Here is a 12,471-nt window from a genome sequence, read left to right as displayed (position 1 = left end):
TTGACCCACATGTAAGATGATAACATGATGACATTTTAATATAAAATGATTTGTTTGTGGTAAAGAAAAAATTCTGAGGGTGGGTAAAGGATGAGAACAAATTCTTTTAAAAACCAACCTTGATTGTATACGTACTTTTATTCACTTTTACAATTCGACTAAATGACTGTAATGATTTTATGGTCATTAAATGGCTGCAATTAAATAAAAGACATAATATTGACTTGAGTTTCAGTTATTTTATTATGTGCTGCAAAACATTACAAGAGCCATGAAATTAACACATATAGGAAATCGGTTGTGTGGGACAACACTTAATTATACGGGTTAGTATTAAGCAATAATACAAAGAATGTCACGATTAATAAATCTGAATTATGTATTCCAGAAAGTTATAAATTCCTTAAACATTGCATATTTGTGCTTGTATGAAAATTTGGTTTATCATCTAGGTTTATATCTTTGTATTCTGCTCCTACAAACTTATTAGGACTTAGTAGTTCAACTACAAGTAAATATGAAAAAGTCTTTCCATTTTACGGATAACGCATACGCTGCTTAGCTCCAAAAATGCTAATTGTTCCATCAGGCCGGAGTCGGTCTATTCTTGTATGTTACAACGTGTGTGTGTGGGTCTGTGTGTCTTATTAGACAATCAGTTTTAACGCCTTGCCAGTCCACTACCCACAATTCCAGTGCTGCACAGGGACTTTTCCGACGAAAGAATGTGAGTATGTGGTTGTCTATTAAGATATGTAAATTTCTAATCTCTCAAAGCCTGCTTTCACACCATCCATTTTCTCTCTCTTTCTCTCTCTCCCACACTGTTCCCTCTCTCTCTCCTGTTCTCTGTCTCTCATGTCAACAGCAGTATTATAGTGATTTGTGTAGTGTATTTTAGAACTGTCTTTTGAGAGCATAGCTCATTGCTAATTACAATCTTAGTGGATGAACAAAGCTAGATGTCAGACTTTAATTACTGTACGCACAAACATAGATTTGAACACACACACACTCAAGGCAGGTATTCATAAATACACATTTATCCACATCAACATATAAAATGCAATTATAGTGCTGCCAATCATATTTTGTTAGCATCATCTATAGTTTCTACATGTTACTTACTGCCATATCCTCTACTAATGTCCTACTGGACCTCAATGTCCATGAAGCTAGAATTTTTACACGTGCGCAGCAGTATTCACACAGGTGAACTAGAACCAAGAAAAGAAAAATTAGTCAAAACAAGCACACATTGTGAAATGAGGCTAAATAAGGTTAAAGTGTTCCAAATGTGTTCCAGAAAATACCACAACCTGTTGGTTTCCATGCAGTGATGAAGGTTTAACTGGGTTTTAGGAATCGAATTTTGGAGTTTCCTGTAGCTCTATTGGTAAAGCATTGCATTAGCACCGCAAATATCATGGGTTCGATTTGAGAAAACATACACTGAAAAAGTATACTTTGAATTTAGTGTAAAGGCCGAAGTATTGTCCACCTTTACGCGTAAGCGAGAATCCGTGTACCACGTGCAAATTTCGTCATCAGAATAGTATGCGCACTGTATGCGTTCCGTCAAACTTTGTAACCACGCATAGTTTGTTTGCGTAGGTCGCGCATGCGCAAACAGGAGAATGTAGTATGTAGTCCAGGAGATGCCTTTGCGTTTTGTACACATACGCTGTGTGTTCAACTGTGCGTTTACGTAGACGTAAAAAAACAGACTATCAGTCCTTCCAGAAAAACGCGGAGTTTTTTTGTGATTATTGCGGGCAAAAATCCTAGATTTTGCGGCACGTTTTCTTTAAAAATGCGATGGAATATGCGGGATATTTATGTAATTTATGCAATGGAATTGTGGGAATTTGCGAAAATTGCGGAACTTGCAAAAACTGCGGAAAATTTGCAAAAGCTGCAATGATGTTCACGTCACTTCATAACGTTCCCATGGCAACAGAGGACACGGCTGCACTTGTGTGAAGTAAATGCAACATTTTTCAACTTTCTGCTAATATATATGTGACTTTTTGCTACGAAAAATGCGGGGATTATGAAATCATGCAAGCCCCGCATATTTTGTGCGCGGAAATCTGTAATTAATGCGCCGAAAGTGCGTCGTATTTGGAAAAAATGCAGCCCCGCGTAAATATGCGGACTTTGGCTGATTATGCAATAAATCGTGCAATCGCACAATCGCGTTTTTCTGGAGGGACTGGACTATACTCCGGGCTTAAAGCTAGAAGTATAGAACCGTTTTTACCCATATGCAGTTGTCTGCGTAGTGCACGTGACGCAAATGTTGTCATCAGAACTGTACGCGTACCGCTGGATTTTTGTAACCGCATAGGTTACTTTGTACGTGTAGGTTGGGCATGCACATACAGGAGAATGAGTATATTGCCAAGGAGATGCGTTGCATTGTGTTGCAATGCGCATGCGTTGAATGTTGGTGTGCATGTACAATTGAAATAAACAATACTTTGCGAGGCTGTGCATTCGAAAGTGGGCGTACGTTTGCGTACACTTAAAAAAACGGACTATACTTGGGCTAAAGGCTACAGGTATAGACCCGTTTAAATGCATATGCGAGGGTCCGTGTACCGCTGGATTTCTGTAACCGCATGTACTTTGTACGCGTAGGTTGCGCATGCACGTACAGGAGAATGTAGTATGTAGCCCAGGAGATGCATTGCATTTTGTCGCAATGCACATGCGTCAAATGTTGGTGTACATGTACAATTCAAATAAACTATACTTTGCAAGGCTGTGCATTGGACTGTGCGCGTACGTTTGCGTACACTTTAAAAAATAACTATACTTGAGCTTAAGGCAACACCCGTTTAAACGCATATGCGAGTGTCCACGTACCGCTGGATTTTTGTAACCGCATGTACTTTGTATAAATACCGTATACATACTGATAATTATATTCTCAGAAGGCGTAGCACTGCTACTTGGGCGGAGTGACTAGCGCAACACTTGCGCGAACTCGTTGCTCCTCACCACTGAGCTTCTCAGGTGCTGCGAGCAAATCACTCCGCCCAAGTAGCAGTGCTTCACCTTCTGAGAATATAGTTCCCAGTCTGTATACGGTTTAAAGATGGCTGTGTATCATATGACCTTGTTATGTCTACACACTGTGACTATACAAATCACAACATATAAAAGGAAAATGTTATTTTGTCACGTATTGAGAGCAGTATGCTAGCTGGAGCCATTTACTTCCAGTCTTTGTGCTAAGCTAGGCTAGCGGTTGGTGCGTCAGACAGAGTTACAGGACGCACGAAGATGAAAAGGCTATGTATGGACTTTTCTAACTCTAGTGGATACGGTGAATAAGCTAAAGTCCCAAAAAATCGGTGTGTTCCTTTACAGATGTACTATATGTTGTGTACAATACAGTACAGGTTATGTAAAAGCAGCTCGGGAGGGTTAAATAGAAATCAACACTGTAATTCAAAAGTCTGACGATCGAATCGCATGAAAATTAATTTTAGGTTTTATTATTTTTAAGAGTTTATAAATGGACACTACAACCTCCTAACAATTCTTCAATTCTTGAATAAGATGCATTTATGAAATCAATAAGTAAATGAATGTTGTCTGGGATTTTCATCACACAGTTGATCAAATATCTGACATAAAACAGTATAAAGGTAATAAATGTATTATGTAATTCTCATCAGTGTGTATGGTATTAAAAGACATTGAGATATTTTCCTAAACATACTTTATACATTTCCTCTCATTTACCATTAACATTTTATTGCAATTTTGAAGCCATATCAAATCTCCATTTCTTTTTCATTTCTTCACTCTCTCGCTCGCCTCGGGTCTCGTAGGTGCTAGACGGAAAGACATTTAATCGGCCGGATCGAGCTTTCATATCTATTACAAAAATCAAATAATGCACCATGATTTACTCCCCCTAGCAACCGAGGCGCAGAGCCATAGCAACCGGCACAGCCTGGGGCGTTAGGTTTAATCAGGTTGAAAATATTTCAATTATTGTGTTGGTTTAGAGTGTGTGTGCGGTTGCGTGTGTGACCTAACTTGGGATCATTTTGATTTAACAGGTTGGAGAAATAGTGTGGTAAAAGGAAATGGAAGCGGTGGCTTTTTACCTTCAATATCTGTGTGTGTTTGAGCGTGTATGTGTCGGATTGGTGACATTTGCTTCTTGGTGTTTTTGACAAAATCTGTGAGCAAAACATTGAAAGGTTTCCAGGTGATTATAAAGAGAGTGAACTCTCTCTCTCTCTCTCTCTCTCTCTCTCTCTCTCTCTCTCTCTCCAGCTGTTTATCTCAATCTATGTCTGTCCTTCTCTCGCACGCTTTGTTGTTTAGTGTTAAATATTCACGTAGCTCGTTCACAGTCTGTGGAAGATGCTTCATCTCCCATTTAGCACATGAGAGTTTAGGGAAATACCATCCAGAACCTGGAACCCTTTAGGGACCAAACACAAGTCACAAAGATAACGCATATAAAATGTGTGAAGACATGCATGGTGTATGTGTAGAAGTGAAGCCGTGTGATGTCTATGCTAGGTTGCACACTAAATGAGCTATGGCTGTTATTACTGTGTCTGCTCAACCTAGCTACCTGGGCAGAGTTCAACCTAACATTAGTCACGCCTAATACTGGGAACCACTGGAGTGCTTTGCCTGGATAACACTGCTGGTTTTATATTGGTCTTGGTGATAATTAAAGGTCATAAATGAAATATTCTAAGACAATGACCATGTGAACAATATTTAGTAAACAAATATATGAGCTGACAAACAGTGATTTTACGTTAGGTGAATTTTTTGAAATATATATTTATGCATTTTTTTTATCCAAAGCAACTTACAGTGCATTACAAGCTATACATTTTTATCAGTATTTGTGTTCTCGGGTTTCGAACCCATGACCTTTTGCGCTGCTAATACAATGCTCTACCACTGAGCTATACATGAACTTTCTCAAAATATCAATTTGAAGACACACTTTTACTATGTGTCAGTTACAAATGGTGATCAATTGCTGTCTCTACACAACACATTCAAGTCAATGATTAGCCTTTATGATAATTATTACTTAAATGTAGGATACTGCCTAAGAGGCACTATTTTTTCTTTTCAAATGTAAATCGTGTTCTTACTACAAAAGGTCTGACTAAAATGTATACAAATTTTACGAGTTGGCTAATTCGTATAAGGGGAATCATATAAAAATGTATGATTTTTATTAGGGCTGTTAAAAGATTAATCACGATTAATTCGCATACAAAATAAAAGTTAGTTTTTGCATAATGTGTGTAATTATTTTGTATATATAAATACACACATATGCGTATATGTATTAAAGAAGCATTTACATGTATATAAATATTTATTTTGATTTTAATATATTTTATATTATATAGACTGTTTCATCGGACGCACGTGATACACGTCTGGATACAAACCTTACTTCCGGTTTGGTTTTTTTAATGGTCTGACTATTTGCTAAACTGATCTCTTGAACAAATGCCCCGTCGAAAATAACAAATGTTTTGGTTTCCTAGGTAATCTATGTGTTTTTTTTTGCTTGTTAAATAAATAAACTACGTTTAAAGAACTTTGTTGTTATTTATTCTTAGCGGAGTTTACCGGAAGTTACGTGCGGACCGCGACAGCCATTTGTTTATGTTGTTACTGCTGAAACGGTCTATATAAATAAATAAATAAATACATAAACAACATTTTTCTTAAATGTATACATGTATGTGTGTATTTATATATAGATGATAATTACACAGAATACACACACAAATATATTAAGCGTAAACGAACTTTTATTTTGTATTCGATTAATTGCGATTAATCTTTTGACAGCCCTAATTTTTATAAAAGCACAATGATGAAACCCCATTTCAACGTCATCACTGTAAAAAAGCAGCATGAAGTTAAAACAACTTGGTTTTGCAAGTCATTTCAACCTACTATTTTAAGTTTTGAACTTTGAATAGTTGACATAACTTATAAAAACAAATTGAGATTGTTTAACTTAATTTTTTAAGTTAAAGTATAGCATAAAAATATATATGTTGATTTGACATAAATGCTGCATGTTTACAGGCGACAGCAAATTGTAAAAAAAAAATAAATGAATGACTAAACGAATTGTAAAATACAGTACGTCTTGAAATAAAATACACTGAAATAAAAGATTCATTTTTTTAATTAATTTTTTTTAGGTAAGTGCAATCAATTTATTTAAAGGTGCAGTGTGTAATATTTAGAAGGATCTCTTGAAAGAAATGCAAAATAATATACAAAACTATATTATCATTGGTGTATAAAGACCTTTTAGAATGAACCGTTATGTTTTTATAACCTTAGAATGAGACGTTTTTATCTACATACACTGAGGGTCCCCTTACATGGAAGTCGCCATTTTGTGCTGTCATGTTTATACAGAAGCCCTTAACGGACAAACCTTTTTACTAAGTTGTCTCCGACAATGAAATGTTTGTCTGGTGGTTGCTATCGTAGCTTCTTTATGCATTTTAAAAGCGAGGGTTGGGCAGTGGACTGAGCCTTTGGTTGCAATTCGCAACCTCACCACTAGATGCCGCTAAAATTTACACACTGCACCTTTAAGCTACATTTAAACAAAAGTGTTTTGTTTTTCAAATTTTTTGTTTAAATGTAACTTAAATAAATTAATTGCGACCACTTACCTTAAAAAATTAAGTAAATTGAATGAATCATTTTTTTCAGTGTACGAATTGCCATGAGATTGCTTTGGGTGACCGTTATTCTAAAATTTTGTCTTAAAAATGTGGACACTTTTTCCAGGTGGTACTGTACTGTTCCCAAATCTTTTTTTTTGTATCATGATTATTATACATATATAAATTTTAGCAGACATTTACAAAAATGTAAGATATCAATAAGTGTTCCTTAGATATTTAACTCTTGTTTTTTGATCAGATGTGTGTCGCTCTGTGTATTATTAATTAAATATATGCTATAATCAGTAATAAAACTATATGAACAGAGCATTTATTACTGCAATGTGCGTGTGCGTGTATGAAATCATATTTTGCATGTATCATAAGATGTTTATTTATGACTGCAGGTTAATTAATTTGTGTTTTACTCAGGTAATTAATACTAATGACCTAATTAGAATAGGAGTCATTAATTCATGCAGCAGTAATTAATTATTTAATGTAGTTACTTAATCATTTGAACAGCAGCAGGAGAGCTTTATAGGTAGACAGCAAAATTTCTCGGAAGACAGAAAGCAGAGGCAGATTTTCATGACCTATACATTTAACATTGTCATGATGGTTATTGGTATAGAGATGCAATTTTTAGCAGTTGTGTATAATTGCCAGTGCTGAATTTTTTCATGTCACTTATCTTTAACTTAATATAAGGTTCTTTTACCTTAATTTAATTTTATATATTGTAAGATAAGTTATATATTTGATATGTGATCCTGTCTGTGAAACCATTAGATTAAGAGCTTTAAAGATTAGGATTAGGAGCATCAAAGTTTGATTTCACATCGATTTCAAAGACTTTCCTCAGTAAATATTAAATATATCAAGGTTATATTTTCACACAATGTTCTTTACATTATGTAAGATGATTTTATGCAGAAGTCACAAAAAATTGCTTCAGATGGTTTCTCACAGCCTGGTCACATATAGCATGATATATTAAAAATCTTAAGTAATAGTACTTGCATAGCAATGGTGGTTTGGCACTTGCTACAACACACCAGCTTTGCCCTATAATGCAGTGACCAGTTTTTAATTTTAATACATGATTATTATGTAGGTTGAATATAACTATCTTGCCTTGTGCCACTTCTTAATACTCCTTTTGACACAAGGATATTATACAAAAATTTATTTGTTTTAACGACAAGCAAACAAGTCATCAGTAATGACTTCATGATATTGCCTTCTTTCAACAGCCTTAAATGGTTATGGATAAATTCATTACTATTTTTATTATCTTCTGTCTAAAGTTCCAGTGGGAGGAACACTGCATAATTTGACATACAACAACTCAAAAACAAAAAGCTAAACATGTCACATATCTTTGGAAATCTGAGATTCTTGTGATTATGAATAATGTAAACCCTTTTAAAATACAATCAACACAACAGGTACAATTAGTCTCCTTTCAGGAATGCTAAGGGGTTAAGTCATTGTATTCTGTATATACAGCCTGGTTTAATGAGTATTCATACATATTTCACGGCTCCCACGGGTCCTTGAAATCCTTGAAAGTTTGTGAATCTGTGGGGAAAAATCAAGGCCCTGGGAAGTTTTTTAAAATATACATAGATACAGGTCATTGAAAGTGCTTGAATCTATTTTATGCAAGAAGTTTTCTGGAAAAAAATCCATATTATTCCCTGTGTAGTGTAGGATAATATCACAAAAAGTCTAGATTTTTTAAGCACACGTGCTAAACTGTTCGCTTTAAATGCTTATATCTTCTGTATGTGAATCTTAATTCATACCAAAATGCTTTTTTGCATAGTTGTGACACATGCAAGAAGGGAACGAGACGCTGCGTCTCTCTTGCCATACTTCCTGCGTCCCTGTAACGCCATCTTTGGCAATATTTCAGATAGTGATATACTTCCTGTCTCCCGTGTCACCCTGTCTTTGTCGTTAAGCCTCACCATTGGTTGAATTTGATATACACATTCAGACGCACTTACCCTTGGAGGCGTACCCAAAGTGTCACCACAGTGACGCAGCGCAAGTTCCCTCGAAAGGGAACTGTAACAATGTATCTTAAAAGTTAACCCGATGTAACCTTGCTCTTGTGTCCCCACATTTAGTCCTTGAATTTGAGGGTATTGGACCTGGAAAGTCCTTGAAAGGTCCTTGAATTTGAAGTTAACTAAATCGTATGAATTCATACGATTATCATAAAAATATAAAACCACACCACTAACCACCACGTCTCAGAAGCAAAGGCAAATCGTACAAAACTGTACAAATTAATATGAATTAGCCACCTTGTAAAATATGTACGAAATGCTATGAGATAGCATTGATATATCTCATGTTGTTGAAGAATGATTGTAACTATAGTACATTAATGCATATTAACTCTAAGTTTATCAATACCAATATCAGTAAATATTCAATATTATAACAAAGTGATATTGAATATTTAGAAAACAGTAATATTTAAATTTCTTTTATTAGTCTAGCAGTTAGAGGTTAAGAAATAAAGTGAATAAGGATAAGGTGGTTTAGGAAGGGACTCACATCAAACCCTGTTTAATTGCAAAAGACTCTGCCTACTGGGCCGCACCAAAGCAAATGAAATCTGAAATAAGATTTTTCAAATGAAACAGTGAAAACAATAGACTTAATTTTATTTAGCAGCATATGAGCTACACTGGCCTAAAACCCATTATATCTTGTGGACTTGTGCCAAAGTGTGCATGCATGTGTGTGTGCACTCTTTTTCAAAAGTGAATATAATAGTTTACAGATGCTATATCAGTGATGTTTACCTTCAAAAGAAGATTATGACCATCACACCTCACTCACCTGCATCTCTACACTGTCAGAAATAAGGTACAAAATATGTCACTGGGACGGTACCCTTAAAAATGTCCTAATATGTACCATATACTCTAGGTACAGATATGTACCTTTGAGGTCCCAATACATACCCTTGTGGTACTAATATGCACCCCTTAGGTAAAAAGATGTGCTTTTTGAAAGGGTTCCACCCCAGTGACAGCTTTTGTACCTATAGTACATACAGTAACAGACATAAAAATTAAATAGGAGAGAAACTATTTAAAGGAATAGTCTACCCTTTTGCCATATTAAACTATGTTATTACCTCAACTTAGACGAATTAATACATATCTATCTTTTTTCAATGCGTGCACTGTACAGCGTGTCGTGAATGTGTTAGCATTTAGCCTAGACCCATTCATTCCTATGGTACCAAACAGGAAAGCCACCAAACACTTCCGTGTTTTCCCTATTTAAAGATTGTTACATGAGGAGTTACCAGTGAGTATGGTGCCACAAAATAAAACTTTTTTTGGTACCATAGGAATGAATGGGGCTAGGCTAAATGCTAACACATTCACAATGCACTGTACATTGCACGCATTGAAAAAAGATAGGTATGTATTAATTCGTCTAGGTTGGTGTAATAACATAGTTTAATGTGGCAAAATGGTAGACTATTCCTTTAAATCTGTCAGGTAAACATATCTCCCCCTTGTAGCTTTGTTTGTGTTGCTCTCATTAAAAAAAGTGATGTTACAACCATTTTGCATATCTCAAAATTTATGTAGTGTAGGTTCCGGGTGAAAATAAATATTTGAATGATTTAGTTTTCGTCTACAGCTTTAAATGCTCTTTACACTTTCCTTGCCCTCCATCATTCACACACGCACCTGTAGGTCCTGTTGGTCTCTCTCTCTCTCTCTCTCTCTCTCTCTCTCTCTCTCTCTCTCTCTCTCTCTCTCTCTCTCTGAGCAGATGCTTGACTCATCTCTCCCTGCTGGTGCTGGCAGGCCTCGGTGTGGCCAGGGGGTCAGCGTAGTCCAACCCAAAGTAAATAATTAGAGATACTGGCTGGAGCTCTTTGTCTGTGGTCATGTGTGTACGTACGTGTGTGTGCGCGTGTTTTAATTTGGCTAAAGCTCGCGGCCGTGAAGAGAGATGTCATTATTTACGCCAGATTATGGTTGCCGGGTGCCACCAAGGGAGTCTGTTGCCCATTCCACCGGAAAGCAAGCTTAAGCTGTTTATTTACAATTGCTTGTGAGTGCGTGTATGCGAGTGTGTGCGCGGAGGTTGGCGTTTTTAATACGCCTCATCCTCCATTTAACAAGCGCTTCAGTGCATTTAGAATGAAATTAAAACTAATTAATTGGGTTTAATGTGGTTTTCTTTTTTTATCGTTGTTGTTTTTTCTGTATTGGGAATGCCCATTTAACAAGCAGACCTGCCAGTGCTAATTAAAAAAATCTGTAATCAAATTGACAACAACTTGCATATTGTATACTCTGTTATATCATAAAATACCCTGTTTTACTGCTTTTTAACTTTGCCATACTGTAAACACAAAGCCCTAATTATGTGGTATAATATGATTTAAATAAAACAGGTAGACAAATAGACTTGACAGGACAGACGGGAGGAATATATTTAATTTGATCAGGTTATGAATTGAATTGTTAAAAATCTTGTTCACTGTTCATCCTTTTCTTGTGAAAATATGAAAAAGCTAAATGGAAAGAAAGTTAGAACTCAACTACTAGGTTGCTGCGAATTTTATTGGTTTCTCATAACTTTTTATGAGACTCCTTAGTTTCTCTGAGGTTTTGTTAGTTATGAATGAAAAGACCTGGATGTTATTTGGACAGTATTGCATTCTTATTATTAACAAGTGAAGACAGGGTTAAATGTGCATGTGAGAGAAAATATGGATGATTTCTCTGTTTTATGTACACTCTTAAAAATAAAGGTGCTTCATGATGCCATATAGGAAAAAATTATTCTTTGATAAAGAAACATTTAAAATATCTTTTGTAGTGAAAAAAGGTTTTTCAGTTTATAAAAAGGTAAGAAAGAAATGGTTCTACAAAGAACCTTTGACTGAATGGTTCTTTAAGAACCAAAAATGATTCTTCTATCACTTTGAAGAACGTTTTAAGCACTTTTATTTTTTTTATATTTCATAATTTCATCATTACTCCTTTTGTACTCTTTTGTACTCACAATGTTTTCTCTCTCTCTACCATTTCCTTCTATTGATTCCCCCACTTCATTACCAGCCCGATCTCCTGGTGATAGATGCCAGGCCAGGGGTATTTGTGGGCACGTGTGTGCAAGATCTGGCCCAGCTGCTTCGCTTTATACCCTGCCCTGGCACAAAATGAAGATATAGCCCGGACTCAGAGTGTGCCAAACTGCTACCTCTCCATGTGCCTTATGTGCCAACACCTCAACAAGTTTACAGTTGACTGCTTCAACACCTTCCATGAGGTTTTTAAATCCATGTTTGGATTCCTATGGTCAGTTCATATAGCATTTGAATTCATTCAAGTCAAAGTGGTACATAGAGGGTTAACCCTGTGTGCGCGTGTGTGATCATCTTTCTGACAGTGATTCTTTAAATTGGAGAGGCTTATAATGAAACACATTTGGTCAGGTGATAATAACAGAATAAGATTGGAGAATCTGAGTGGCTGGTGTGAGGTCGTCGCCAACATGTCCAACATAAAGGCAGGTTTTCATTAAAAGCTTTTCTCTTTACAGTAAATAAAAACGATTTTCGTTTTTAAACTCTTACTTTTATAAAACTGATTTGATAGTTGATATTAAATAGGATTAAATTCATAGCAGGGGTTTTTGGAGGTGCGAAAAATTATTTGGATGATCTTTTATTAGAACGAGAATCCCATGGAATAAATTTACCACAAAG

At 35.8% G+C, this 12,471-nt stretch overlaps 1 long non-coding RNA gene across 1 annotated transcript in view; it reads left to right on the top strand.

Annotated features, from left to right (window-relative positions):
- Window positions 1–12,471, top strand: part of LOC129445006 (uncharacterized) — a 147,173-nt gene extending 134,702 nt beyond the window's left edge. Inside the window, exon 4 of the long non-coding RNA XR_008644680.2 lies at window positions 11,822–12,471. This is a non-coding gene — a long non-coding RNA (uncharacterized lncRNA). The remainder of the gene's footprint in view (window positions 1–11,821) is intronic.

The sequence above is a fragment of the Misgurnus anguillicaudatus genome, chromosome 3, assembly GCF_027580225.2.
Source record: "Misgurnus anguillicaudatus chromosome 3, ASM2758022v2, whole genome shotgun sequence".
NCBI classification, from domain to species: domain Eukaryota; kingdom Metazoa; phylum Chordata; class Actinopteri; order Cypriniformes; family Cobitidae; genus Misgurnus; species Misgurnus anguillicaudatus.
The sequence above is the reverse complement of the archived record's forward strand: the minus strand, read 5'-3'. Positions and strand labels throughout refer to the sequence as shown.